The sequence below is a fragment of the Nannospalax galili genome, unplaced genomic scaffold, assembly GCF_000622305.1.
Source record: "Nannospalax galili isolate Female #2095 unplaced genomic scaffold, S.galili_v1.0 scaffold169, whole genome shotgun sequence".
Lineage (NCBI taxonomy): Eukaryota > Metazoa > Chordata > Mammalia > Rodentia > Spalacidae > Nannospalax > Nannospalax galili.
The window spans coordinates 6,525,715-6,552,967 of record NW_008360327.1 but is presented as its reverse complement, the minus strand read 5'-3'; the positions used below and the strand labels follow the sequence as shown (position 1 = coordinate 6,552,967).

Here is a 27,253-nt window from a genome sequence, read left to right as displayed (position 1 = left end):
GGAACTCACTATGTAGACCAGGCTGGCCTTGAACTCATAGAGATCCATCTGCCTCTTCCTCCCAAGTGCTGGGACTAAAGGTGTATGCCATGATGCCAGGCTAGTTTTCATTTTTATTTCACATGTAGTGTCCTTAAACTTACTCACCCCATACTAAAATTGTCTTCAAGTTGAAGTTTTCTAAATAACTGAACATACTGCTGAATTATGTCCCAAGGGACTGTGAAACTTAATTTATAAAATTTGGCAAAAGTAGCAATAATTCTTGAAAATTACATAAGTATTTGATTTCTCTTCTTATATGGAATTACCTCATTCTGTCAACTATTTTAAGCAGCTTTCAGAATTGGTAATGGAAAACTTTTTCTTGACTGCAGTACTGTATGTAGTTTTTAGGTTACATACAAGGCTACATTTCCCCCTCCCCCCACCCTCAAATCAGAGCAATTGAAGAACAACTCACTGTTAACTACATGTTGCTTCATGCATTACAAATAATTTTCAAGCACACTCTTTGATTGCGAGGTGTTGTAAGAACTTTCACACCTTTAAAATAGGTTCTTACAGCTGGCTATCCTGGAATTTATATTCACTTTTACTTGTGAAACGTCATTCCTTAAACAGCACAGAACTGGACTGTGAGACATTCTTAAGTGCTGACCAAGTGGACAGGTGTCTTCATTTCTCTCTTCTCTGCTTGTTTGGGAAGGCCCAAGGAGGTTGAGAGTTTTGTCTTAAGTATAGAATGTTCCTGTCTTCTTATATAGTGGGTTTCTTTGAATTTGGCTTTGAAAATGAGTCTCTCTGCTTAGGTTGTTATTAAGTATATTTAAAAAATTTGATCTTCTTGGAGAATTTGAAGACATAGTTCCCTTGGTCACATTGCACTTGTATCATGTTGCTGCAAGACACAGACTTTGGCTTGAGTTTAAGTCCTGCCACTTCTTTTTACTCTCTCACACATGTACGTCTTAGCTTTTCTTTTCTTTTTAAAATTTTATTTATTAATTTTATTTTATGTGTATGAGTGTATTGCCCACATGTATGTAAGTGCACTCATATTGAGTAATGCCTGCAGAGGTCAGAAGAGGGTGTTGGATCCCCTGAAACCGGAGTTACAGATGGTTGTTAGGACACTGTTTAGGTGCTAGCTGAGCCATCTCTCTAGCCCCATAAATCCATTCTTTACTATGCTATCTAGACTTGAGCTGACTACTAGATGTAGACTATTGGTTAATGTTTATGAAATGAAAACAAATATATTTTTCTCACTCTCTGCCTGGAGTCTTCTGTACATCTATCCTTATTACATTTTTCTTACTCTCTGTTTAGGATTTACAATGCATAGAGCAAGTGGAAGTGGGATCAGGAAAAAAAAGAAGAAGAAAAGAAAAGAAACCTAGAGTCCAATCCGCACATGCTACTTTCTCTTCTAAGGAGCTGTTATTTGCAGGTGATGAAGAACAGAGGTGACGTTTCATCTTACCTCAGAGACTGATCCACAGTCATCCCTGTAAAATCAAAGAACTTCAGATACTCCTCTGCAACTAGTTTGCTGAATTCATTGCTATAAGAAAACAGAACAGACTTGTTCATTAAAATGGAAATCATTTTTAAAACACACCAAAAACAAAATGTTCCCACAGACAGCCACGTGGAAGCACGTACTTCTTGCCTAGATGTTTCGCGACGTCCGATCTTTTGAATCTGTCTAGATGGTACAGGCGTTTGGCCAGTCTTTTGGCTGCTTCCACATTGCTGTTGGTGCCGTTACTGAGACTCTCTGAAGTCTCCTTTTCCAGAATTTCAGTGTTCCCCATTTCAGAATGAGCATCTAGTCGTGTTGTTTCCACCCCAACATGGCTATGAAAATTGATTTAAAAAAAGAAATGAAATGAAATTTTTTTCTTTTATGGCAAGAAGAGAAATAGCTGATGAAATTATTATGACACTGTTAAGGCAACTATACATAAATCTTAAAATTAGACCATTTTATACTACTTCACAAAAATATCTTCAGCTACTACGTTTCTAAAGACTATAAAAATGATCGCTTAAACCATAAATGGCTCTTAAATATTTTCACCTTGGGACTTTTATATTCTAAAAGTACTGAGGACTCCAATAAGCTTCTGCTTAATGTGAATTTTCCTTAGGTACCACATTTATAAATAAAACAAAAATGCAAAGCATTCACTCCATTTAAAAATAATCCATTTCATATAATGCAACTTTTGACTATTTGTTAAAAATAAATATTTTCTAAACAGCATGAAATTCAGTGGCTTACACTTTTTTTTTTTACAAATTCTCTAATGGATGACTTTCAGAGGACAATTGGATTTCTCAGAACCACTTGCGATTAAATTTAAGGCTGCATTTAGGTCCTCCCTTCTCTATCTCCAAACCCCTCCCTCTTGTCTTGTCTACCCTGTGGCTATTTCTTAATTATTTTAATTTTTATTTTGTGTGTATGAGTGTATTGTCTGCATGTATGTAAGTGACCATGTTGTGAGGTGCCTGCGGAGGACAGAAGAAGGCTTTGGATCCCTTGGAACTGGAGCTATGAACAGTTGCTAGCCACCTTGTGTGTGCTGGGATTTGCACCCAAGTCTTCAGCTCCAGCAATTTATTGTTTAGATTCAAGCATGTTAAGAAAATCTATTCTCACATACATACTTAAAGGGATGTATATTTTAAATATCCCTTTTGGATAGTCTTTATATAACACCAGAATGAGAAATGTCAGATTTCTTAAAGTCAGTTGCAATATAAAACCTAAATTTGTATCACTCGGGCATTCAGTTTCCCCCTATGCTACTTTTCCTATCCTGTACCTTTGAATGGGTCTTTTATCCATGTGTGATTTTCTAGCACTGTGCTTTGTTCTTCTGGAAAATATTTGGAGGTGTTTCATTATAGAATATTAGAAAAAATCATTGGTATTACAGTCTCCACCACCATTAGAAGCACCTTTAAGAAGAGGAAAAAAAGAAAACAACTGGGAAGCTGTTAAACTTTTGGGGGAGATATCATTTCCCTAATTTTTAAAAACTAAATTATTTGTTTATTTGAGACAGGGTGTCACTATATAGCCCCACCTGGCTTGGGACTCACTATGTCGACAAGGCTGGTCTCAAATGCACGGGCACTATGTATTTTTTAAAGACAGTGTCTCACTGTCCTAGAACTTGCCAAGTAGGCCAAGTAGGCCAGGCTGGTTGGGATTTGCCCATCTGGATTATAAGTATGTACCACCATGTCCACCTTTAAAAAATTTTTGTTTTGGGGGCTGGAGAGATGGCTCAGCTGTTAAGAGCACTGACTGCTCTTGCAGAGGACCCGGGTTCGATTCCCAGCACCCACATGGTGGCTACAAATCATCCTTAACTCCAGTTCCAGGGGAATCCGAAGCCCTCTTTTGACCTCCACAGCATTGCATGACACGGGTGCACTCACATGCAGGCAATACACTTGTACACATAAATAAAAATAATAAAAATATTAAAATTTTTTTGTTTAATTTTTTTAAACATGGGTTCTGGGGATTGAACTCAGGTCTTCATGCTTGTAAGGCAAACACATTACTGACTGAGCCACCTCCACCATCCTTTGCCCTTCTACTATTAAATGACTCCCTCTGCCATCAAATAGACATGCAAAATTATATCATTGAAACATCGTTAACGTTTCGCTTTAGAGTCAAGTGTGCCAGCAACGTTGTCAGTGGAGTGCCTATCACAGTATTGTCAAACTGCTAAGAATGCTAGCACATTTTCCACCTAAAATTTTTGTAGGGGAGGTTAGGGTATGGGTGTGGGGAAGGAGTATAAAAATAAGCCTTTCAGAGATTCTAGGTTGCTTGGTATCGTGTGTATTTTTCCATGGTGCGGGAGGTTAGAAATAGAATTGCTTTTTATGGGATTCTTAGCAGCAGCTTGAAAATTTGGCTTTGTGGATTTGGTCTGTGTGGGTAAGGTGACTTCTGCAGTGCAGTGTCTTTGGGGGGCAGTGCCTGACATGCTCCAGTACTTTCTTCTCCATCTTCCTGCCTTCCTGCCCTCCCCACTTGGTATCATCCGGATGAGCAGCTTTCAAGTGTAAAATGTGCTTTGCCAGGGTCAGGTTCTTATAGCTTGCTTATGGCAAGTGATGCCAGTTGTAACAGACTGAGTCTCAGCAGTCCCCATAAAGTCACACTTGGTGCATCTGTGAGGGCATTTGCTGGGAGGGTATGTCCTTCAAGGAAGATGACCTTCTAAAGTCTTGGGTCACTGGCGTGCATGGGCCATCCTTTCAAAAAGTGTCATTAAAGGCTAGGAAGAGGGCCCAACTTTGAAAACTGATTATTTTATCTTTCTGTGTATGCCTGTTTGTGTAAGTGTGGGAACACCCATGCCATGGCTGGTATGTGGAGGTCAGAGAACAACCTTGGATCTTGGTCTTCATTTTCCACCTCGTTTGAGACAGGGTCTCTTGTTCATTGCTGCATGCACCAAGCTGGCTCAGGGGCTTCTGGGGATTCTCCTTCTTACAGCCCTTCTCACTGCAAGAGCTCTGGGATTTTAAACATGCTGCTGTGTCCTGTGTCGGACTTTTCATGGGTTCTAGGGATCAACTCAGTTCCTCACACTTGCCTGGCAATTGCTTCACCCACTGAGCCATCTCTGCAGCCACAAGGACCAATGTTTTTATCTCTCAGGGAACCTAGAGGCACCTGTGAATTCCTTGAAATTGTGTTCAATCCTAGGGAGAATTTTAGGGCTTGTTCAATCCTAGGGAGAATTTTAGGGCTTTGATGGGAATCTCAGGTTTTAACCTCCTGGGATGGGGGCGCGGTTAGGAGCATTTACAATAGGAGCATGAGGTGTGATGTTCATTTGAACTGGAGAATCATTTTAATGATGCTCATATGGGAAATGTCTTAAGTGTGAACAGAGGTGATTTCAGCAAGCTTGAAGAGGACAGGCAATGTAAATGAGAGGGTTTAAGTGTCAGCGGGGCTTTTTCTATGACTTTCTACTACAGGGTCGTAGAATATTTGTTTTTGTGTTGGCCACAATTCCTGCCCAAGCCTGTTTGATGATGCTTAGCTAACTAGTAAGGCGAGTGCTGGGGAAAGGTGCCTACTCTGCACTAGGTGTCTGGGGTCTGTCTGGGCTCAGACAGACATGTAATAAACAGTCTGTTCTTCCTTCTCCTGGGGTCTGATTTGTTGCTGTCTCTACATTTTTTCTGCATGTCTTTCTTAGAACTTGGGTGTTATGACAGAGAAGTCAGGGTTATGCACTTGTGCAGAGGCCAGCGGACTCAGCTCATGTGAGTCCCTCATCTCATCAGTTTTATAGCATGTTGGGGGTGGGGCCTGGGTGCTTTGGTATGTGCAGTCTGATTAAGCCAGTCTTGCTTTGGAGGCAGGATTCCTGAATAACTGTAGAGATAATACACAAATATAAAGCATTACAGTTGCCAGATGTGTTGGAGAGAATGTGTTGGGCAGGTCAGAATTGGTATTCATGATGGTGGGACATGTGATCCATTCAGGAACAGAGTTTTCTGTTGAGTGCACAAATGAGGTCAAGGAACAAAGAAGCCATTGCTGCTGTTAGTTTTCTAGAGCAGAGTATAAAGGCTGTTCTCCAGAGATGGAGCATTTGGATATCACAGCGGCTGTGAGTTCATATGTGTAGCTTCCCTGCTGTCTAGAAAATTTCCTTGTAGTCATCCACCATCTCTGCCTCTTACAATTGTTCTGCTCCCTTTTCTCCTCAGCCTTGGGAGGAGGGGTGTGATGTAGATGTCCTACTTAGGGCTGAGCACTTCTTCTTGGTCTTTATTCTCAGCACGCTGACCAGTTGTGGGTCTCTATGTTAATTCCCTTCTACTACAAGAAGAAGCTTCTCTGATGAGGGTTGAGAGATGTAGTTATCTATGGGTATAGCAATAAGTTATTAGGAGTCATTTTAATACTATGTTAATTTAGTACAATATTAGAAGTAGATTTTCCCATAGGGCCCATGACCTCTCTAACTACTTGTACTTGAACCCAATAATGGTGTCAGGTATGGGTTCTGTCTCATGGAGTGTGCCATAAATCCAGAGAGTGGTTGGTGACTCCCATAACATTAGTGCCAATATTGCACTAGTGTGCATATCTTGTCAGACCAGACATTATTGTAGCTCGAAGGGTTCACAGTTGGATCACACTGATGATAACTTTTCTCCTTTGGTAGCATGCATAGCTTCTAGTACTGTAAAACCTAGGCAGTAGAGATGAAACTTTGAGGGCAGCTTGATCTCTCCATGTTATATGTGTTGTCTTCAGCAGTAGGGTCTTACTGTCAAGTTGTGGATGGTAACCAAGAGCAATGGCAAAAGCCTGTAATGTTTGGGAATCTATGGGATCCCAATGATCAACAACTCAAAGAGAGGTAACTCATTTCTAGAGCTGGGTTTTTAAAATTTTTTATTTATTATTTTTATTTTATGTGTATGTGTGTATTGCCTGCATGTAGGTAAGTGCACCCACGTCGTGCAATGCCCGTGGAGGACAGACGAGGCCGTCGGATCCCCTGGAACTGGAGTTACAGACAGTTGTTAGCTGCCATGTGGGTGCTGGGATTCGAACCCAGATCTTCTGCAAGAACAATCAGTGTCGTTAACCGCTGAGCCATCTCTCCAGCCTGAGCTGAGGTTTTTATTTGCTAGGATGAGGTGTCTAGTTGGGGTATTGTGCCCTGATTATTGAGTAACTCCATTTTAAACTCTTTCTATATATGTATATATTTTAGAGAGCTTCTACAATAGTAAGTTTCCACGTTTTTTTTTTTTCCAAAAGGTCTTTAGTGTTGGTTTTCCCTCCTTATATTCCCTCCTCTACCCTGCCCTCCCATCTCCCACACCATTTAATCTTTCTTATTCCCATATTTTCCCTTCCCCCTTTATATCGCTGTATTCTGTCTCCCTTCCCTTGAAGGATACCCCAGTGGGAAGGATATTCCTGACCTCTATGGATATTCCAAATGAAAAACACATATGTAATGATTCAAAGCTAACATCCACATATGAGAAAGTATGTGAAGTTTGTTTTTCTCAGTCTGGGTTACCTCACTCAGGATGATATTTAATTATTTGTTTCTTATACATGCTATCTTTGCTTTTTAAATTGTGATAAAATATATTTAACTTGGAGAACTTGGAACCATTGTACATTGTTGGTAGAAATGTGAAATAATTCAGCTGCTATGGAATTGTCTTTCAATAATTTTAAAGCATATAGTTCTGTGACATTAATCACATTATTGTTCCACCCTAGCCCCCCTTGTAGAGCGCTTTGACCACAAGGTATGGTTCACACAAATACATGGATGTGAGAAAGTTAATAGTGTATCAGAGGAACAGCAAACACAGCTGGCATGTAGAGTGCTTGGAAAGAAAGGTGAGAAGTCAAGCTGGAAAAGTGCTAAACCATCAAGTGTTTGAATGGGGTACATCTATTATGCTGTGGGAGTGGAGAGCCTCTGAAGACCTTTCAGGGAAGATGATGTCTTCAGATGTGGGTCTGGTGACCAAAGGGAGTGAGTGGCTGAAGAGAGACAGAAACTAGAACCAGCCAGTATGAATAACAATGGGACTGTTTCAGGCCTAAGGTGATTGCTAGGGTGTGAACCAGAGGTGATAGGGTGTGAACCAAAGCAGCAATGAGAGGGAAGCAGGTTTGTAACGGAGAAGCATTGATTGGGCAGGTTGATGGAACAGATGTGATGAGCTGAGGTGGCAGGTGGGCAGAGGTTGGATTCAGAAATGAGTTTTTAGGCTTTTACTTATGGGTAAATGGGGTGATGGTTTGAGTAGAGATAGGAATCCCAGGAGAGGCCATAAGAAGGCATCAGATCCCCTGGAACTGGAGTTAAGAACAGTTGTTAGCTGCCATGTGGGTCCTGGGAACCAAACTGGGCCCTCTGCAAGAGCAGCCAGTGCTCTTAACCATTGAGCCAGCTTTCCAGCCCCAGTTGTTAAACTTTTTGATGGTTAGTCCCATGGATCCTTGTACTCATCAGTGCAGTCTTGGAGATTTCCTCTTTGAGGTCCCTATTTCCTGCCTCTATCCAGGTGCCTTGGGGGCTGTTGCAACTCACATATGCTCTTATAAGTATAATTTCAACACAGAGTGACCTAAATTGTGTATATTATAATCAACCTTCAGTTTGGTTGAATTTGGTCAGTGAGCCCCTGCTTTCAAAATTCCCTTCCTCTCTTCCTATAACCACTTATACTTTTAAGAATTTTACCCCATTTCTTATGCAATTGGAAAGATTTCACTGTTGATGGTTTTAGAAATTGAGAACACTCAAAAATCATGTAATCAACTGTCACAAATACATCTTATTAATACTACTTTAACTGCTGTTTGACCCAAGGAAAGAAGAAAATGTGTTTAAAAAAAGATTTATTTTTATTATTCATTTATTTATTTGTATGCATGTGTGTCTGTGTGTTTGTATATACATGTATATGTGTGAGTACTTGTGGAGGCCAAAAGACAGCATTGGATTCCCCTGGAGTTACATGTGGTTGTGAGGTATCCTATGTGGGTGTTGGGAACTGAGCTTTGATTGACTGAAAGAGTAGCAAATACTCTTAACCTCTGAGCCATCTCTCCAGCCACCTGAGTGAGTTTTCGTACTATTATCTCTTTTGTTGATCTGATACAGACAAATTGTGAGAAATGTGTCTGTACTTCACTAGGGAGGATGGGTGAAGTGGGTAAGACATTCTTTGGATAAATAACAATAAATCTCTTGACTGTGCATGCCTGTTGCATTCTTATCTCACCCATGACTGGGCTGGCTTGATGCTGAGTAGGCTCCTACATCCTTCTCCTCTATCTGCCTTTACTTTAGGAAGGGGTATCCAAGTTCTTATTATTGTACCCTTCTGATTTTTACATGCAGCTTAGTGCGAGTGAGTGGAGAGAAACATACTTGTGAGGGGTAGAAATTCAAGTTCAGATTTGTTAATTGGCTATTTATTTTAGGAAAAATGTTAGTAATAAATATTTACTTTCGTAATTGAGAATTATTAATGAAAGACCAGTTAAAGAAACACTGGTGACATTAAGTACAGAAAAAAAATCTTAAAATATATCAAAGGAAGCAAAGAAATTAAACCAAAATACACCTGCATAACTCAGCTTATTATTTTCGGTTTTAACAAGACCTCATATAGACCTAAAAGTTGGTAGGTAAATGATGAAGTCATATTATCACTGTTCCCAAAATGATCACTCCATAAAGAAGGTGAAATGGGAATTATAATTATCAATCTGTATTGGTTTCACAATTTGAATTTAGGAATTCTGTAGCAATTGTAATTGTAATCTAAAGTTTCTTTAAGAACAAAATGAGTGGGGCTGGAGAGATGGCTCAGCAGTTAAGAACACTGGTTGTTCTTGCAGAAAACCTGGGTTTGAATCCCAGCACCCACATGGCAGCTAACAATCGTCCGTAACTCCAGTCCCAGGGGATCTGACAGCCTCTTCTAATCTCCTCGGGCATTGCACGACACCGGTGCACTTACCTACATGGAGGTAATACACGCATACACATAAAATAAATAAAATTTAAAAACTTTTTAAAAAAAAGAACAAAATGAGCAAATGTCCCAACCTTGATTTCAAAGAACAAAATGATTTCCTTAGACACCTTCCATCAACTTAGCCAAAATCATGCCAATAAAGAGTTATTTCATGCCTGTTTAATGGACAGGAGTTTATTGATGTTGATTTTGACCACCCATGTTGGAGCTGTTTACATGAAAACTATCTGAAGTTTATAGCTATTGAAGATTTAGTTGGTGATTGGACAAGATACCTGATTTTGGCTGTTTCTAGATAAAATAGTACGGAAATAGTATAATATTAGTGATCTGAAAAAAGAGAAAGGAGTTAGTGTAATGTTGTGACTACAAATGAACAATACCTAAAAAAAAACCAAACAAACCCTGCTTCAAAGTGAATTAAGGGTCATAATAACAATCCAATAAACATTGGATTGTTAGACCATACCCTGTAAACTTTGAGACATTAACAAAACACCAGGACTTACTGATACAGCTGTCCTACTTAGAAGCTTTTAAAGCAAAGCACACCTAAAAAAACAAACAAGTATGCAGCTTTGGCAAAAGAGGTCAAACACTGTGGAAACAGTTTCATCCAGGCTTGTGAATATTTTGGCAGTTGGGCGCTTTTGGATGTACTGGTCAGACCTTGTAAAGAACTTCATGTCTGCCTCGTGTTGCACCAATTCAGAAGTTTTCATTGTGTGGCATTTTTGACATCACCGTAAGGGCTTCAATGCTAGCCCTGCTCTGTAATTATGTTGGGTGTGCTCTGAGATTGTTTCATCGTCATCTGGGTTCCAAAAGTAAAACAAATCTGTTCTAGGGTGCATCATGGTTTAGGGACTAAAATCTTATTGTTTCATTTTCTCATTTGTTCCCCTTTTACAGATGGATGAATGAGGCAGTGAGAGATTGTATGAGATTTTTGTATTAGTGTTTTCAGTGACTTATAGCAATAGTGATAGAGGGCATTGGAAGTATTATAGATAACAAGACATTAAACTTCAAGGATTTGCAAATAAATATAACTAGAATTTAGTACAATATGGTTAATTAGTTGGCTAATCACTTAACTAAACATCAGGATTATCATCTGTCTTTTGATTTATAGTTGAACAAAATGCTCTGACTCCATCTTTTAGGGACATTCATGTAGAAAGCCTAAATAAAAATGTTATTAGGAATTCCTAGTTGAGTGCTAAAGAGATGTTTCAGTGGTTAAAGCATGAGGACTGGAGTTTGGATTCCCAGAACCCATGTTCCACACCATTCCCAGATGGGTGTGGTGGCTTTCCAGCTTGGAAGGCAAAGACAAGGGACCCTCAGAGCCAGCTGGCTTTCTAGAGCAGCCATATTGTTAAACTCTGGGTTTGGTAGAGAGACCCTGTCTTACTGAATAAGGTAGAAGAGTGATCCAGGAATATTTCTGACATCAACCTTGGGCCTCCACAGGCACATGCACACACACACACATGTATGTGCACCCCTCCCACATGTGCCCATACCACACCAGACACATGAAAAAAAGAAAGAATTGCTAATTGACCAGTGAAATATTTTGCAAAGTAAAAGAGTGTTTTTTTTGTGTATTGAATCAGAAATGTTTCCCACTTGATTACTTTTTGAGAAATTGTTGCCCAGCTGTGGTGCTGATTTTGGAGGCTGTGGAACCTTTAGGAAATGGAAACTAGCTGGAAGCAGTAGGTCACCAGGGACATCTTTGAAGGTTATAGTTTGGCTCCTGAGTCCTGCTGCTCCTTCTCCTTCTGGTCTACCATGATGTGAACAGCCTCTGCTACATGCTCCCGCCAAACCCCTGCAGCTTCCCTGCTGTAGTCGACAGAGACTCTCTGAAACCATGAGCCAAAATAAATCTTTCCTCAGTTATTTCTGCCAGGGATGGTGATCACAGCAGTGGAAATTAAATAACAAAGAGATGAATTGTTGGTGAGATCACTTAGGGACCATCTCTCCCCATATTAAGGATGTCTGCTTAGCTATAGAACCAGTTGTCCTGAGCCATTAACACTGCTGTGGAGAGATAGAATATTGACGAGACTGGTTTGTAGACTACCACACTCTTCTTGCTGAAGTTGGGTACTCAACCTTCCAAGAATGAATGATTTTTCTTCTACCTGAAGAAGAATCACTATATCTCTGATTTTCTTATGAATTTTGGGGGATCATGGGAGAGGTTCAATGGCTGCTGGGCATTCTAGATGTTTAGGGCACGTGATTACTGGCCTTTCCCACAGAACGTGGCCCATACACATTCATTCCATTCTCATCATGTACTATGGGCCTTCCATTTAGTGGAGCCTTCTAAATTGTAAAAGCAGGACATAGCCCAGGTTCTGGACTTTTACAAGCCTCCAAATGCCCAGATGCCTAGAGATTGGAATGTTGCTATTTCCACAGTGTTTGGTTCTTCTGCTAAGGCTCCTGCTGTGTAGTTCTAATGTGTGGGCAGACACAGGTGGGGCTGCAGCCTCTGCCTGTCTGATGTGCCTGGAGCATAGCTATTGCCTCCCTTTTATTGATGGCACATCCATTTATTCCACTCACTGTTATCAGACTGGGTGACTCTGTTTCCTCATTACTGTCAGTGATCTGTGATCTTAATTCTCTGACATTTTTCTTCTTTTGGTCTTTTTGAAACAGAGTCTCCTTGTAGCTCCAGCTAGCCTGGAACTCGCTAGAGTTCCAGTCAGTTACAATCATTTTATGTAGACCAGGCTGGCCTTGACTCACAGAGATCCACCTGCCTCTGCCTCCCAAGTGCTGGGATTAAAGGTGTGCACCACTATGCCTGGCAATTCTCTGATTTTTAAAGACAAAAAGGAGATGGACATTCCTTCCTGTCTGTCCCCCATAGAAAAGTGTTAGCACTTCGTATGCTACAAAGGTTACCTACAGTCAGTTTAAACATTTAAAGCAGGAGCTGGAGAGATGGCTCAGCAGTTAGGAACACTGGTTGTTATTGGAGAAGACCTGGGTTCAAATCCCAGCACCCACATGACAGCTAACAATTGTTCATAACTCCAGTTCCAGGGGATCTGATAGCCTCTTCTGACCTCCGCAGGCATTGCACAACATGGGTGCACTTTCCTACATGCAGGCAGCACACGCATACACACAAAACAAAAATAATAAATAAAATACTTAAAAAAATTTAAAGTAACTTTCTCTACATTAACCTTTGTTTATATAGGCTACTAAGTATTTTTTCAAGTATTTCAATATATTAACTTATTCTGGGAGAAACAACCCTGAAATCATTAGAATATTAAATTAATCCAAATTTTGCTTGGCCAGAGGAATTGATCATTTCTTTCATTGATTGATCATCTTTCTTTATTCATTTTTCAAACAGGTAACCTTAAAAGAAAAAAGTCTGGATTTCCTTTAAGCATTTTGGAAGTACTTCATTCTTATACTAGATTGTGTATAGTCTTGTTTTTATAAAGATGCAGAATTAGGGTATCTTGAAAGACTTATGTTGTCTATTATCAGCTGTTCTGCCTCTTTATTTTTGGCAGTAATAATACATTTAGTGAGGTATCAGATTAAATTAAAAGTCGAATACTGGGTACAGTTTAAGAAATTAGAGACTATCAGAAGAAAATGGAAAGACTCTTTACTCATTAACTACTGTTCACTTCTTACCAAACCTTTGCTTCTATGGTCATAGGATTATTTAAATATATAGATGTGCAGTTTCTAGAAGACTAACCTTGCTGGTACCAGTGAGCAGACCTGGGGATTTTATTTTGTATCTTGGCTTTCTGAGGAAAAGCCCCATACAAGGGCCCCATCCAGCCTTTCAATTATGACACATAGGGATTTTAATTTCCCCAGGCTGACTTAACTTGAGGAATTTTCTGTTTATAGGCAATAAAAAACTAAATGAAACTAAAGCAAACTGTCATAATTGGTAGGAGTTTGGGCCTTTGAGTCACAGCAAAATAGCCCTTTGAGAATTTATGTGCACAGTCAAACCCATCCCCTCCACTTACTCTGCCCCCAGCCAGTCTGTGTTTGCAGACATCTTTATACTTTTCCAGCTGGGGCTCAATCTTTAATGCCTCAGATTGAAATAAGCAAAGCCCTCTGCTACCAAGATGGCCACCTGAAGACAAAGCCAATTGTTAATTTTTAGATATTAACTCAATCACTCATTAATTTATTCAGTAAACAGTTACTGAGCACATATTGGTTGAATCCACAAAATATTGAACTGTGTGGTTGGAGAAGCTGAGGTACAGAGGGCTGTATAACATGTTGGTTGAGCTCTGAGGACCTGGGTTTTTGTTGCATCTTTTACCTCATTACAGGCTCATCTCTTCATTCTCCTGTAGTAAAGAACCATGTGGACTGGCCTGGTGTTAAGGAACAACTCAGGGGCCGAGGAGATGGCTCAGCAGGTAAAGGCTCTTGCCACAGTCTGCCAACCCAGGTTTGATCCCCGGAACCCATATGGTGGAAGGAGAGAACGGACTCCTACAAGTTGACCTCTATTTGGGAGGTCATGTGGCATGTATGCTCCTTCCACTCCCCCAAATAAATAAATGTTGAAGAAACAACAGCCACATTAAGAGGCTTACAGCAGAATGTGCCATTTCTTAGTTATGCTGCATGTCCACACAGGTTGGCACTGATATGCTGCCATCCTTGTTATGTTGGGATCCAGGCTAATAGAGGTTCTATCTCCACATATGGTTCAAGAATTCCTAAAGTAAGGGAAGGAACTCTGGCAATTCTTGACCCTATAATTCAAGGTTCTGGCTCCAAAACTACAGGATCAGTCTATAGCCCCATTGGACATGTGGTACCTTAGAGTGTCATCCTCTGTGTGCCTATCAATGAGAAGCACTGATTAGCACTATTCCCATCCTCCCTCCCCTCTTCTCCCCTTTCTTCTTCCTTCCTTCATCCCCTCCCCTCCCTCATTTGGTTTTTTGTGGTAGTGTATTGTTATGTAGTGTAGTCTGGCCTTGAACTTATGATCCTTTTACCTTAGCCTCCCAAGTGCTGGGATTATAGGCATATTCCACCACACCTGCCCTCCCATTTTGTTTTTCCTAAGAAATTATAACAAAAGCAATGGAAAATATCCTTTTACTGATACACATGCAATTTTGTTTATAAATAGTATTTTATTATTTAATTCATACTCATAAAATATTTTATTTATTTTTATTTTATGTGTATGAGTCTCTTGCCTGCATGTAAGTGCACCACATTCATGCAGTGCCCATGGAGGCCAGAAGAGAGCATCGGATCTCCGGAATTGGAGTTACAGGTGGTTGTTAGCTACCATGTGGGTGTTGGGAACTGAACCCAGGTCTTCTGGAAGAGCAGCAAGTACTCTTAACTGCTGAACTAATTCTCCAGCCTCCTAATTCCTAATTGACATTCTTAATAAAATCAAGAAAATGGAAACCAAGGGGTAAAAAGTCACCCATGATTCCATTATTTTCACAACTCTGTGTTTTCCTTTTGGTACATTTTTCAGTCTTTTCAATTTTTGAAAAATATGTGCTTTCTATAAGGTTGTAATCATATGACTATGTGAAAAATTCATGAATACTGGAGGCAGGAGGTTTTGGTTTGATCTTACTCATTATGTGATCACAGGCGAGTGTTTTCACCTCTTTGCTCTTCAGTTTTCTTCATCTGCCAAAAGCAATGATAGCTTCTTGTTAGGATGAGAGAAATATAGTTCTTGAATATGTCTGGCCTCTGTGTCCTTTCATAGTAATATTCTTACCTGTGTATTTGTGTTTAATTTTGTTCCAAGGTATGAAAAGAAATGGCTACCCTCTCTGATAGGAGGAGTCCTGAGTCCCTTGCATGCTGAAGGAGACTATTCATGGAAGGACTGGTGTTGAGACTGAGGAACTCTAGGCCTCAGGGGACTGCTTCATCTTGGACTTCACTGTGCAGAAGTGGTAGTAGGGGAAAATGGGGACAGAGGGCACTGCACCATTTGGTGCTTTCTGTCCCTACAGAGCCAAATTGCCCTTTTACTTAGTACCCTGTGGTGCCACTGAGAGGACTGAGACCATTCCACCCTCTTCAGAGCTGGAAGACAAGTGCCTATCCCAGTTATCAAAGCACCATTTCCTCAACCATGATGTCACTCAAATTCATAATTGTGAAGTCTCTCTTAGGCCTGTCTATCATATCCAAGGCAATGAATAGGCCTTTCTTTGACCTCTTATATGATAGATGTGTGGGATAGAGCTAGGATCTGGACTAATTCTGGAAGCAGAGTTTGGAACCTGTCCTAATTGGAGGTGCTAACTAGAGGACTTAGTGGTTATACAGTGAGCCAATGTTGATACTGAGACATAACATTCAGGGTGACAGGCCCAGCATATGGTGGCAAAGCCAGATGGTTGCTAAGGGGCAATGTCCCTGCCACTGTTAATGGGCAGGCTCTGGTCCCAGGATGGGATAATGAAATGGGGGTGGGTGTCAGCTTTTTAGAGACAAAAGAAACCCCCCCTCAGCATTTATCAATAAGAAACTGACATTCTAGTCAAAGTAGAAACCCAGTGGCCTGCAGAGCCCAGGAATTTGGATGAAAAGTTTACTCTAGGGCTGGAGCTCAGCAGTTAAGAGCCCTAGCTGCTCTTGAAGAGGACCCAGGTTTGGTTCCCAGCACCCACATGACAGCTAGCAACCGTTCTTTTTCCAGAGGATCTGATGCCCTCTTCTGACTTCAGTGGGCATTGTACACATGTGGCACACATACATACATGCAGGCAAAACACTAAAAACAAAATAAAATAAAATACGAAAAATTAAAATGATAGATTTAGAAAAAAAATCTAAAAAATTTAGTCATAACAACTCTGACATGGAGCTTCTGGGGTAGGTCAACATTTGTGGATTCATACTGCTGAACCTTTAGGGTTCCAGTCTGGTTTAAGCCCATCCTGACTCAACTAGGGATTATTGTGAGGTCTGGACAGGCAGGAACACCAGTAAGTCTTACTGTCACACTCTGGCAAGCAGAGGTTTGCAAGTTGTGTAGTCTGAGCATGTGGGCTTCAGCATTACTGTGTTCTTGGGAGAATTTCTCGGATGCCTTTGCTATTACCTCTGAAATTTTAGAATATTTAATTTAGAGTAATTTTTTAAAAATTTTATTTATTATTTTTATTTTTTATGTGTATGCAGGTATTGCCTGTATGTAGGTAAGTGCACCCGTGTTGTGCAGTGTCTGCGGAGGTCAGAAGAGGTTGTTGGATTCCCTGGAACTGGAGTTAGGGACAGTTGTTAGCTGCCATGTGGGCGCTGGGATTCAAACCCCGGTCTTCTGCAAGAACAACCAGTGCTCCTAACTGCTAAGCCATTTCTCCAGCCCCAATTTAGAATAATTTTATGTTGCATGTAGACATTTTAATAGACAAAAAAGGAGGGGGAGATTTGATTTTGTTTTTTTGAAAAGTGAGGATTATTTTTTACAAGTTAGTCCATATTTAAAATATTTTATTTATTGTTTTTATTTTATGTGTATGAGTGTATTGCTTGCATGTAGGTAGGTGCACCTATATTGCACAGTGCCCACAGAAGTCAGAAGAGGGCATTGGATCCACTGGAACTGTAGTTATAGATGGTTGTTAGCCAACATGTGGGTGCTGGAATCAAACCCGGGTCCTCTGCAGGAGCAGCCAATGCTCTTAACCACTGAGCCATTGTTCTAGCCCTCTGGTTCATATTTAATATGAGGATGCATACAAACTTCCCAGTCAGCTGCCTACATCCCATTGTTATAAACATAGGTATGTGTGCACAGTGGTTTGAATAAGTGTCCTCCATAGGCTCTAAGTGTTTGAATACTTTGTCAGTCGGTGGTGCTGTTTGGTGAAGGTCATGGAACCTTCAGGTGGTGTGGCCTTGCTGGAGAAGTATGTCACTGCAGATGGACTTTTAGCATTCATAGCCTTAGCCTAGCTCCAGTTTTGCTCTCTGCTTCCTGTGCCCACCTGAAGATGTGAGTGCTCAGCTTTCTGCTGCAGCTGCCTCCTGCCATGCCTCCCCCACCATGATGGACTCTTACCCTCTGGAACCATAGCCAAATAAACTCTTCCTTCTAGAAGTTGCCTTGGTCGTAGTGTTTTATCAGAGTAACAGAACAGTTACTGATACTGTATGACTTCGGGTGATTAATGCTAGGAGGGCCCTCTTTCTGGAAGTTAATGACTTTTACTATAAAGGTGGTCGAACTTTTCAAGTTTATGATGTGCTTGTCTGACAACTCAAAACAAAAAGATTTACGGAAGTAATTCTTCAGTCTTGGCTTTGGAGCCTCACTCATCATGACAGGTGAATAACACCCACGTTCCCACCCTGCAGTTTTCCCACTTCAGAAGAAGAGAAACTCTAGCACTGAGAGTGCTGGTTGGGGACCTACAGGACTGGGACCAGAGCACTTGTGAGTCAGTTCTGGGTCAAAACTTAAGCTTTCTGTGAAAATACAACTTTTATTCTTGAGTGTGGAGACCAGGCTGATCTGATAACTGTGACTTGCACCTGGAGGGTATTGACGCTATTTGCACAGATAGTGAAGGATATTTTAGCGACTTTGTGCATGGAGGATTTCTTCTCCTCAGAAGAGGAGACAGCTTGAAGGGCTGCCTACCTGTGTTTACCTAGAACTTATATGACTCAGTCTCCTGGCTCTACCTGATCTTGGGGCTGTGCTTGAACTAGCAATAGCTACTCATAGCCTGTCTGGCTTTATCTATTACCTGGAAAGGCTTGGCTCCTGAAATTCCATCTTCTCTAGTTTCAGGTCTTTGCTTGTCTGTAGTTGGGGATAAATTGGGCCGTATTTAGAGGGATTGGAGGTTAAAGTAGGACATGGGCTATCTCTAAGCAGGGCTATCACTTCAAATTCTGTCATTACATCTTGTAGTCCATACTGAATTCATAGTGCAAACAGGAACTTTGAGTGTGGGGTGATATATTAATCTTTTTGGCTGAACTCACACATGTAGAGAGATCCTCATGATGTCCTTAGGTAACCAGTGCAGTGGTAAGATATAAACATGTGTTTGCTTTATTCATTTCAATCCTTACATTCTAACTTCCTCCCTCCCTCCTCCTTCCTTCTTTCCTTCCTCCCTTCCTCCCTTTCTTCCCCTCCCTCCCCCCCCCTTCCTTCCTTCCTTCCTTCCTTCCTTCCTTGGCATATTTGTGTATATGTTTGTTTGATTTTTTTGGTTGGTTTTGTTTTTGAGACAGGGTCTCCCTGTAGCCCAAGCTGGCCTGGAACTCAATATGTAGACCAGGCTTGCCTCAATCTCAGAGAGATCACCTGCCTCTGCCTCTCAAGTGCTCAGATTAAATGCATGTGCCACCATGCCCAGCTATGTGTACATGTATGCAAGTGTGCATGTACATATGTGTGCACATGTGAAGGCTAGGGGCTGCATTGACATTGAGTGTCTTCCTCTGTAGCTTTCTGCCTTGTTTTTTGAGATAGGGTCTCTCTCTGAACCTGGATCTCTTCAGTTCAGCTAAACTAGCTTCAGAGATCCCACCACCTCCTTCCCCAGTGTTGGGATTACAGGCATATACCACTACGCCTGGCTTTTATGTGGGTGCTGCAGAATCTGAGCTCAGATCCTGTTTGCCTGGCAAGCACTTTACTGACTGAGTCATCTCCCTAGCCCCACATTTGACGTTTCTTAAAGGTAACATTTTTTTCTTATCTCCGTAACACTTTCTCAGCACTATTTTTTGCCTTTCTCTTGTGAAATACGTGATGATATTGCTAAAGATGATGTGAAAGAACTCATTTTTTTTCTGTCCCATTTCTCAGTGGGGTCTGAGTTGAATGCAACTGAGAGGCTAGACAGTAGAACCCTTCCACACTCACATGGCCTGCTTGAGGATGCTGGAGGACATACCCAATCACCATCACTGCTGGTCTCCTCTCTCCTGACCACCCACCGTTACCCCTGGCTGCCTGTGCCCCAGCTCTCAAAGTTTCTTTCCACCCCTCCCCCTCTTAAATAAGTACATATAAATGTGATTATGTTTAGAAGCTGAAGCATTTGAGTAAATCAGATGCATTTGCTCAACCCTTGAATAAAGACTGTAGTTATTTTAACAACAACAACAAAAATCTTGCAGTCTTCAGCTATTTCTGGATGAGACTAGTAATTAGCATGCCATGTGTAATTCATGGCTGGCTCTGGCTGCTTATTTGCTTGTTCCAATGCAGCCCAGTTTAGGGGACTGGATTTATTTCATTTGGAAATGTGATTTTGTGGAGACCTCTAAAATGTCATCATGAGATTAATGGTTTTCTGTAGCCAGAATTTGCCAAGCCTGGTGTTTGAAGCTCAATTATTAGTTTTCAGCAGCTCTGTGACGGGGAGTAACAGCTTGCTAGGATGATATTTAGTTTCAGAGGAAATTGTTAAAAGCAGCTGCTTCAAGGATTGATACTACCTGAGGAGAGATACATCAGTGGAACAGACAGATTTAGGGTAGGTTAAAGGAACTCCACTGGGTTTTGTCTGTTTTGGTGTTATTCTTGGGAGATGGCTTACATTATTAGTTGATATATTAGCTGATATGTACGTAGTTACTGATATACTGGAGGCCAAAGACAGGTGTGTGCCTTTCATGGGATTTATACTGCTCCTAGTGAAAGGAACCTGTTTGTAGTGGTCCAGTGAGAAGAGTCCTAGGGGCCCCTGACCTCTCTGGTGCTAGGCGTACTTTCCAGCTGCAGAGGAATAAAAAAAAATATGTGGTAGTCTTTCCGTTTTGGTGGGCATAGCTTTGTTGGTTTATTTACAGGTCTTCTTTTGTTTGTCTACCTGTCCATCTTTATGCCAGCACCAAGCTGTCTATCACTATAGCACTGTAGTATAATTTGAAGTCAGTTACAGTGATGCTTCCAGTGTTTTTATTCCATAGGATTGCATTTACTTTTTTTTTTTTCCATTCCACACCCAGCAATTTATGTTTATCTTGAAATACCCTTATTTCCCCATCAATTTTAAAGATAACTTTGCAGGGTGTTACATTCTTGGATTGCAGTTATTTGCTTTCAGAGTGGAAAATATTTCAATCCATGCTCTTTTGGCTTTTATGCTTGCTGATAGAAAGTCTGGGGGTAATTCTGCTATTTCTTCCTTTGTGTGTAAGTTGACATTTTTCTCATGCTGCTTTTAGGATTAGTTCTTTACTTTGTAGCTTTGACATCCTGACTACGATGTGCAATGGAGAGTTTCTTCTCTGGTTGTGTCAGTCTGGAGTCCTACATACCTCTTGTGTTTGGATGTTCTCTTCTTTTACTAGCAGTTTGGGAAGTTTTCTGCTACAATTTTGTTAATAGTGTGTCTCCTACATTTGATTTTGACTCTGTTCCGTCTTCTATACCGTGAATTCTCAGGTTTGACATCTTGAATGTGTCTTAGACTTCCTGGAAAATTTGTTCATGTGTCTTAATTTTTTCCCTTATATATGTCTGTTTGTATTTTTGTCCCAACTTTATCTGCTATCTCTGAAATTCGTTCTTCTGCTTGGTCTAGTCTGTTAATGATAGTTTCTGTTGTAGTTTTTATTTCATTGACCATCTCGTTCATTTCAAATATTTCTGTTTGATTCCTTTTCAGTGTTTCAATCTCCTTGCTGAATTTTTCCTCTATATTTTGGATTTTCATCTCCAGTTTATTATTTCATTTTCTTTGGATACTGTTTTGTCAGTCTTGGATAGAATTACTTAATTCATGCACTTGTTTGTTTGATCATTAATTCTTTTAAAAAGTAGAACTCTGGGGACTGGAGAGATGGTTCAGTGGTGAAGAGCACTGGCTTCTCTTGCAGAGGACCTGGGTTCGATGCCCAGAACCCACATGGTGGCTAACAGCTGTTTGTAACTCCAGTTCCAGGGGAATCCAACATCCTCTTCTGACCTCTGTGGGCACTGCACAACGTGGGTGCACTCACATACCTGCAGACAATACACTCATATACATAAAATAAAAATAATAAATCCAAAAACAATTTTTTTGGTCTTTTTGAGACAGGGTCTCCTTGTAGCTCCAGCTGCCTGGAACTCACTCTGTAAACCAGGCTGGCCATGAACTTACAGAGGATCCGCCTGCCTCTGCCTCCTGAGTGCTGGGATCAAAGGCGTGTGCTACTACACCTGGCTAAATACAAAATTTTTAAAAAGTAGAGCTCTGAATTGTTTTTCAGGATATTCAGTTATCTCTGGAGTTTTGAACCCCTTATAGGGGAATTGGTTGGTGGGGATAGGTCATAGGTAGGTGGTGGTTGTATCATATTCTTTGTGATGTTTTGTGCATCTGTTGGAGTGGGTTTGCCTTTCAGTTTTGACTTCTTTCAAGGCAATTTGGGTGTTTTGTTTTCTGTGATTCTTCCTATAGGGATGTCTGCATGAGGCTTTGTCATAGGTACTGATGGAACATTGTGTTGATTGTCTAATGAAATTGTCGCGGTGATTCCATCTTGGCTATGTGCCAGCAGGACCCAGGGTGGGGTCATACACTAAGCCCCAAGGCAACCAGACAGAATCACAACCCAGTCACTCACTGGAGTCAACAAACTCACTGGGGGCAGGATATCAAATGTCAGATCAGTGAAAGTTTATGTACTAACCTGGGGCAATGGTTAGTGCCACAGACCTGAAGTAGCTTATAGGACCACAGTGGTATAGATTGCTATCCTGTAATGACCACTGAAACTTTCAGAAGCCTAAACTCCACACACACACTGTTCTTAAGAGACCACTGTAGCCAAATCTCAGTCTCTCAGGGCACTCTAGACACACTGAACCACCAGGGCAGGAGGCCTGGTCCCAGGGTGCTCCCAGGATGCTGTGGAGGTGAGGGTCTATTCCTCAGGTACTCCCTGGACCTACTGGAGCAGAAAGCCTATTCCAACAGTGCCGTACAGTCCTGTAGATGCTAGAGGCCTACTTGCTGGGAGTTGTCTAGATCTACTGGAGTCAGAGGCCTAGATGTGCTAAGCTGTCTGTTGATGGCAGAGACTGCATCAAGTCTTTCTTGATTTCTTGATGACAGCCATTCTGACTGGGGTGAAATGGAATCTTAAAGTAATTTTAATTAGCATTTCCCTGATGGCTAAGGATGTCAGACAGCTTTATAAATATATATTAGGCTGGGCATGGCGGTTAATCCCAGCACTCAAGAAGCAGAGGGAGGCGGATCTCTGTGAGATTGAGACCAGCCCAGTCTACATAGTGAGTTCCAAGCCAACTGGGGCTACAGGAAGACCTTGTCTCAAAAAAGAAAAAAAGTTAGCTATTTGTATTTCTTCTTCTGAGAACTCTATACAGTTCCATAGCCTACTTCTTAAACTGGGTTGTTGGTTTTCTTGATGTTCAGTTTTTTTTTTTGAGTTCTTTGTATATTATGGATATTAATCCTCTGTCAGATTTCAAATACTCTGACAGTTGGCAACTACTTTTTTTCTTTTCCATTCCAGTAATAGCTTTCTTAAAAATAATAAAGATGGCAAAGAACTTAAGAAAGAAATAAACTTTTCTAGTTTGAAATGGAAAAAAAATAGGTTTAGTCTGAAAACTGTTTCACTAGATCTTGATCACGTAGACTAAGATATGGGGTATGACAGTCATCTTTATGGAGTAAGCATTCTCCACTGTTTGGGAATTATGCTTAAACGTGTGGTCTAAGATGCATATTGAACGATCTGGAGGGGTATTTAAGCACTTGGTGGTCTCGTGCCTGCCTTTCTGAAAAAGAATTTGTTGAAGATTCAGTTTGTTCTCTTTTTATCTGTTTGTACTAGGCGTTATTTTTGTCAGCTATGGCAACACTATCTTGATGTGCTTGTCTATAAGCAGGGGGCTGTTTTAACTGTCTATCTTTAAAGCAGATCCAAGGAAATGAAGGAAATCAAGAGGAAACCTTGATTTCTCCCAAAGAGAAATGACATACACATTTCTGTGTACAGAAAAGGATTCTGTATACAGATGAGTTTTTGTGATTCAGTTGCCAGTTACACAGGTATAGGGAACAAACCTATGGTTTATCATCTAGCCTCCGTCTCTCGCTTCCTTTCCTTCCTTCACTATTTCTTCATTTGTTGAATACCATTCCCATGTGTCATACCTCCAACTAATTGTCAAACACAAAGTTTTAATATAATATTTTCTATTTGAGAGTTATCAGGCTACCCAAGAATGAGCTTGGTGGTGGGACAGTGCATGCAGTGGATATTGTCCTCTTGTGACTGAAGCCACCCACATAGCCTTCATTCCACAGCATCCTCCTTTTTCCCATAATTCTGTCACTGAGCTTGATACTTTTGATAGAATAATTTAGCGGCTCTTGGGCCATGCAGCAGGACAGCTCATAGATAAATGGCAAGATGGTACTATTTATGGTCTAAAGATTACCATCCTCCTCCAAAAGGAGAGATATTAGTCGACCTGTTTTGGTGTGCATTCAGATAAAAGAAGTAGGGCTGTATTCGGTGTGGTGATCCACAGAAGTGAAAGATGCAGCCTGTGCCTTCAGAGATTTTAGGACACAGTCTGTCAGAGAGGGCAGTCACACTGGGGAACAACGGGAAGACTCCAGAGCGGCAGGCACGCGGAGTCTCGGAGAGGAGGTGAGGAGGCAGCCGCAGCTGGCTGGGCGCTTTTCTTGCGCACTCAACTCTTCTTCCTCCTTCCTTCACCTTCCTTCCTCCGCACTGAATTCGAGGTTTCTGAGCCTCATTCACTCTTTCCATCTGAGATAACAGCTTCCCGATGGGTTTTACTCTTCAGTTCAGTTTGGGTTTGACATAGTTTGGTTTACATCCTTTGCACTGCATACTCAAGAAAATTTGATACACGTATTAACAAATTTACTTTAAAATTTTATTTATCAGATTTTTCAGAGTTTAGCTTTCATGAAGGAAATGATTTGGTATGTTGGGAAGGGAAGGGAAGGGTTCAGGAACCATAGAGTTCTGATCCTTAGCATTTCTGTGGCCTTAGGCAAGTTTAAAAATCCAAAATTACCCTCAAAGAGTTGTTTTAAGAATAAGGTCAAGTTAAAAACTATGATTGTTATTGGGGAAAACAGGATCGTTATGACCATTCATATTTTATATGTCAAAAAATTCATCCATCCATCCATCATCATGGGTCAACCAGAGTTTACTGTGTCTTTCTTGTATGCCAGGACATATAATGAGTGGGATATAAATACAGATAAGATCTCATTCCACCCTCAAGGCGCCACAAAGGGATAGACTTCAGCCTTGGATAGTACAGAGCAACATAGCCCTCACATGGCCCACACTGGGCCTCCTCTATTTTAGCCGTCCACAGATACATCCTTCATATAAGGGAGTCTCCTGTGTCCTAGTGGCAACCTTGGGTATGTGGGTCTATGACAAGATGCTCTAATATCCCTCAAGTCCTGGCTTCTACCAGCCTTGGAGGGATGATTGGCTCTTTCTGCAGTGGTGGCATTGCTTGCTCTAGTTAGCAGAGATAGCTTTCACTCTAGTGTCATCTGCAGATTGCCCCACATTGGGGAGGTTTCCAGTTGTTTATTACAGTGTTCTTAGGGGAGATTTCAAAGTAATATTTACAGAGGTCTTAGACACTGTACCTACTGGTAATGTCTTCTGGGTCTTGTCCTTTTGAGAGAATGTGGTTAATTAGTTTAGAAGTAGAAAGAATAATGCTCATAGATCTCTGTACTGGAAAAAGTCTTAAATTTTTAGGTTGCTTTATAAAATTCCCTGGGATCATGTAGCCATCCACTGGCTTGTCTGGAAAACAAAATTCATAGGACTACTCATAAACTTAAAAGAACCATAAGAAAAACCATTAAAAGGAACTGGAGAGATGGCTCAGTATTTAAGATCACTTGCTGCTCTTCTGGAGGACTTGAGTTCCGTTCCCAGCACCATGTCAGGCAGCTCACAAACACCTCTAACTCTAGCTCCAGGGGATTCTGATGCCTTCTTTTGGCTTCCACTGGCACCCACAGACATACAGACAAACATGTATATAAAAATAAAAGTAAAATAATCTTTTTTAAAAAAGAAACAAAGTTCAAGGTGGCCTGGGACTGCTTGCCAATAGTCCTTGTAACTGGGAAGACTTGAGGCAGTAGAATCACCAGAGTCGATGTGTTCCAGATGGGATGGGCTAATGGGGAATCTTGCCTAATTGTAGCTGATGGATGCTTTTCAGCTACTGTTACCCCTGCCAAAAACACAAACCTAAGAAAATGTCTAAAGAACATCAAAAGTGAGCTAAAGTTTAAAGATAATACCTTTTAATTTTCCTCTTACAATTATGAGTGAGATACCTTAAAGAATTGTAATTATAATTATGTAATTATAAAACACTAAGGAAAATTTCCTCCATTCCATTATGGACCATCTGATGTTTACCAACCCATTTAGACTTTAAAAGATGGCAGTAAAATACTCTGGATTAGAACACTAGCTTAGTTCAGTTATAAAGCAGAAGTTAAAGTCAGTAATCCCCTATTTCTGAATGTGCAAGAAACAAATTGCTTCCCCAAAGCCAACTAGCGTGTAGCATGCCAAGTTCTCCTATTTGTGAACCAGGTGCAGTAGGCAGAGGGAACAGGGCTTCAGTCTATTCGGATGTGCCCCATCAGCGTTCTTCCGGTTGCAAAAGAGTGCAAGTTCAGGGCACTTTTATCTCTGCAGTGAACCTGGTTTCCCCAGAGGTAAATAGTTACTCAAAGCACTAGCCCACAGCCCCGAGCTTAGGAGCCTCCTCCCTAGGCAGGCCTCACTTACACTGGAAAGTCACTCCACTTTGTGCTTTTATGTGCATTTTATTTTAACAAGAAGATTTTGCACCTGTTCATGTATTCCTTCTTAATTGTTCTCAGCTGTTTTATTTGTTGATTTTCTTTTCTCTACTAAATTTTAAGGACTTTGAGAGAGTGACAGTTTCTGTTTTCCCCCTCATTGCTAACAAAACATGTACCTGTTCCTCATGCAAATCCAGCACAGTGAGCTTTGTAAAGCAAGCATGTGCAATGGGCGGCCCTCTCCTTTCTTTGACTAAATGATATTGTAGTGTTTTGATTAAGGAGAATAGTTTGTTTTTGCAATATATGCATTTGGAAGTCAGAAAGGGAGGCAAGCAGAAGCCTTATTATTTAATTGCGAAGTGGGTGCCACTAAAAATTACATTCCATTAGTTCCACATTTGCTTTAATGATAGCACCTGAAGAGATACAACACCAAGTCAAAGTCGGTGTTTAAACTGTTTTTAAACTGTTAGTACCAAGTGAAAAAATAACATCCTCAAGTCATTCTGGTGATAAATTTGGGAATCAGTGGAGCTTAAAGGAAATAATCTCGATATGTGTGGAGTGGTTTTGACATATTTCCTAATGGCTCAGAATTACTTAGTAGCTGTATAGACAGAGAGGAGAGTTTGGGCTGGTGGTATAGTTCAGCTTGATGTGTACAAGGCCTAAGTTTACTACTTAGCACTAAATAAATAGATTTTCAAAAAAGACGATTTTGACCTTGCTCAGTGGAATATTTATGAATTAAAGGCTGTATAGTTCTATGAGTTGTTTCTGGAAAATTTGTG

At 40.8% G+C, this 27,253-nt stretch overlaps 1 protein-coding gene across 8 annotated transcripts in view; it reads left to right on the top strand.

Annotated features, from left to right (window-relative positions):
• The window catches only part of Ldlrad4 (low density lipoprotein receptor class A domain containing 4), a 474,517-nt gene that overhangs the window by 78,973 nt on the left and 368,291 nt on the right, over nucleotides 1–27,253 (top strand). The window contains exon 3 of one of the 8 annotated variants that reach the window (XM_029560087.1): nucleotides 13,956–14,045. The exons of the other annotated variants lie outside the window; for them this stretch is intronic. The gene's annotated coding sequence lies outside the window, so the exon portion shown is untranslated. The remainder of the gene's footprint in view (nucleotides 1–13,955; nucleotides 14,046–27,253) is intronic. 8 annotated transcript variants of the gene reach the window in all.